At 38.8% G+C, this 3,617-nt stretch overlaps 1 long non-coding RNA gene across 1 annotated transcript in view; it reads left to right on the top strand.

Annotated features, from left to right (window-relative positions):
• LOC104866350 overlaps positions 1–2,267 on the top strand; it is a 2,613-nt gene extending 346 nt beyond the window's left edge. Inside the window, exons 2-3 of the long non-coding RNA XR_781425.1 lie at positions 1,459–1,583; positions 2,209–2,267. This is a non-coding gene — a long non-coding RNA (uncharacterized LOC104866350). The remainder of the gene's footprint in view (positions 1–1,458; positions 1,584–2,208) is intronic.
• The last annotated feature ends 1,350 nt before the right edge of the window (positions 2,268–3,617 follow it).

The raw sequence follows: 3,617 nt of genomic DNA, 5'->3' as shown, positions 1-3,617 counted from the left end.
AAAAAAAAAAAAAAAAAAAAAAAAAAAAAGATTGGGAATCTGTTTGAGTTTTGTGAGAGTCCTTTTCTACCTGGACCATATCCTCTAAGAGAAGCCCACTGCTTATATCAACCAATGACAATATTTTTTGGCAAAGCAGTGGAACAGGCCAGAAACAAACAGATCTCTACCAGTCACTTCTTGGCCAAACCTCCTTCAAAATGTTGACCACACCTCAACATTCAAGTATAGGAATGCAAAAAGAATAAAAATACTTAGGTGGAACCACAGTGGCCTCTGACATCAGGGCCTGATTAAAACCTTCAAAGATCCTAAGCACTAACAATAATAAGACAACCATCCCATGTGATTTTTTTTTTAAATTGCAGAGTATTAGGAAAAGCAACAAACTTCTGATTTTCCCACAGAGAAAACCACTGTGTAATTTGAATCAGAAATGACAAATATCAAACTCTTAAAAGTTTCGTATGCATTTTTGTGTGTTCTAACTTTGCCAGCGCCCCAAACAATGTACCTGTTGAGTAATCCAGTTCTGCTTGGAACACACAGTACTAACCATTTATTAACCAACACAGTGTATGTAATCTTTACCAAATTAATTTCTGTGGGTTTTTTTTAGTAACTATGGAGACACTAAGTTATTTCACCCTACACAAGGAAAGCAAGAATTTCCTTAGCTTTGTGGTTCTAATGAGGCCTCAAAAAACAAAATTAAAAAAAAAAAATCACAGCCCAAAGATTCTAGAGGAGAGATTTTTTTTAAAAAAGTTGCTATTTGTCTTCATGTTATTCTGAGAGTGATATAATCACAATTGACTGGTATGTGAACTCTACACCAGCTCATTTTCCTTTTGTCTGTTATATATAAAGTTGCCAAGATATCACTTATACTTGCTGGAGGCTAAGACCCTTGAAAATAAAGACCAAAAAATCCCAAATATGTTCCTTGTAAACTGTCAGTTATCTAAATATGGGTAGAGATGATCATGTCAGCTCCTGAAATGTCTCCCTGTTATTGATTAATACTGATCACAAGTACTGAGAATAAGAAACCTGAACATTTTTATCAAAGTTAGAAATAGTCAGAAGGGGAGACCTTGGAATTTAGGATTACTGAGGTGTGACGTCTCGGAGATGACAAGGTACACAATGTGTTTCTGGGAAGCAGACAATTTAAGGAGATGGAGGAGATGGTCACAAAGGTTAAGGAGGTTCAGCAATTAGGAAGCTAAAATACTGGCTCTGCTGCTGACACCAAATCCTAAGATAGAGTTGGGAGGCGGGATGAAGTCTTTAGGTGAAAGAAGAAAAGTGACCAGGATGTTGGTTAGTGGCTGTGAGGAAGAAAGGTAGAGGGAAGCCATAAGGAAAGAATGAGATTTTACCTGACAGAGAGTGAGGGGCTGGAAGTAGCAGTGAAGCGTCAATCAAATGCCCTCCCTCTACCCTTCAACACAGTTTATAGGAGAATGAACGGCCTCAACCCAAGAAATGTGAAAGACAAACACTCGCCTTAAAGGAGAGTCCTTCAACTCAAGACAAGGAAATAAACTCTATGCTTTTATGAAAAAAAGTTTCAGAAGGTAAATTTATTTATACTGGAATAATTGACCCAGATAGCTCAGCAGAAAGAATGATTACATAGTTTGTAGTAATAGGCACAGGAAGTGAGAAAAGAGGCTTCATCGTAATAGGCAGACATAAGAAAGTAACAAACCACTGATATAAGAAAGCGCTAAACCATTTTAAAAAATGAGAGCATAAATGACTAGAAGCATTTTTGTGTGCCTCTGTGTCTGGAGTGGCAGCAATCAGCCTAGTTAGGATAAGGGCTCTCTCTAGATTTGTTTCTCAGCTGAGGAACTGCTTTTCCGTTTCATGAGAACTGAGATACATTGACCTCTTCATTTTATTCTGGTTCTACAGCCTTTTCTAGACTCTTTTAGTTCCATTATCCTGCCTGAGACTATTGACTGCCTGAAACCCATGACTAGGGGTGTGGTCTGAATGTTCCCCAAGGATTCATTGTGAATAGAAGCTTGGTTCCCAGGAGGAGGTGGAACCTTTGGGTGAAGCCTAATGGGAGGTCTTTAGGTCGGTAGGGACATGGGGTAGTTCATGTGTGACCCCTGGTAGTTCTCTTCTTATAAAAGAAGCAAGCATGGTCTTACCTACCTATCTTCTCTTTTTCCTCTGCTCTTGTTCTAGATGTGAGTATTTGTGCCCATATGATCTCCCACCATGATGTGCCACCACCTACTTGCCCTCACTGAAAGCCAACGGTGTCCTCTCATAAGTCTCCTCATCTTGGACTTGGAACCTCTAAAACTGTGAGCTAAATAAACTCTTTCTCTTTATAAATTACTTGCCTTTGGCATTTCATTGTAGTAATGCCAAGCAGACTAATTACCTTGCACCTGTCCTGCATCCAACCTAGATTATTCTATGGTCTGCTTTTCTTGATCTTCCTTCTCAAATGACAGGTCTGAAGAAAATTGTATGATGTAGAGCCTTGTGCTGCTGAAGATTCAGGATCAACTGGACCCTCAGAAGCTATATAGATCCCTTCACTTGTCTTTGATCAATTTCCTCTCTCATTTTCTCCAGTAAATATACTTTGTCTTTGTCTTTCTATTTAAGACCCAGTCAACTCAGAACACACATTCCTAACAAATGTTTTCTACCTCCTTTTTCTAGGAGAAAACATTGAGGCCGCCTTCAACATCCCCATGCCTCTACCATCTTTTCCTCTTTTTCAAAGGTCAAAGCTCACTGCTTCTTTCAGGGTTTAAACAATTATTTTCTTTCAACCACACCTTAAACTCTGTCCTCCTCTCAGTTCATGTGTTCATCTCTCTTATCTAATCCAAAAACTTTCCTAATGATGCATACTGATGCCTGAAACTTTCTTTGAAATGAATCAAATAAAAAAAAGATGGATGGATGGATAAGTAAATGTCATCATGAAAATGTTGAGTGAATAAGGCCTCTGATACAGTGTCTTTCTCCAGACATCATGCAGTCTCCTTTCTTTCTCCATCTAAACTTTTTTTAAAAAAAAGCAGACTATACTCACTATCTCTACTACCTGCTTATCACCCAGTCACTGTTGTTTTCCTCAGATCTTTAAAAAACATGTCATATACACAGCTGAAGCCCCATCCCTTTTTGCAGTATTACTAGGCTTTGAGCCCAGGAACATGCTACCACTAAACTACATTCCTAGCCTTTTTTATTTTCAGAGACAGGTCTTACTAAGTTGTCCAGGTTGGCCTCAAACTTGTGATCCTCCTGCCTCAGCCTCCCAAGTAGCTGGGATTACAAATGTGCCCCACCATACCAGGCATGAAGTCATCTTTGTACTCCATCTAGTCCTTTCCTCTTCTAACTGCCAAGATGTTATCACTCCTAACTACCAAGATACACCGCTATATGTATCTTTCCCACAGGAATGTGTGCATGTATGTATGTATGAAAATCTCTGATTATTTTCTTCTATTAAATTTTTGTAAGCTGGGTGTGGTGGCACACGCCTATAATCCCAGCACTTGGGAAGCTGAGGCAGGAGGATCGATATGATATATATATATGTGTGTATATATATATATATATGTGTG

The sequence above is a fragment of the Fukomys damarensis genome, unplaced genomic scaffold (assembly GCF_012274545.1).
Source record: "Fukomys damarensis isolate Sample0158 unplaced genomic scaffold, DMR_v1.0_HiC HiC_scaffold_11, whole genome shotgun sequence".
Classification (NCBI taxonomy): Eukaryota; Metazoa; Chordata; class Mammalia; order Rodentia; family Bathyergidae; genus Fukomys; species Fukomys damarensis.
Note: the sequence above shows the minus strand (reverse complement) of the source record. Positions and strands in the feature narration are given on the sequence as shown.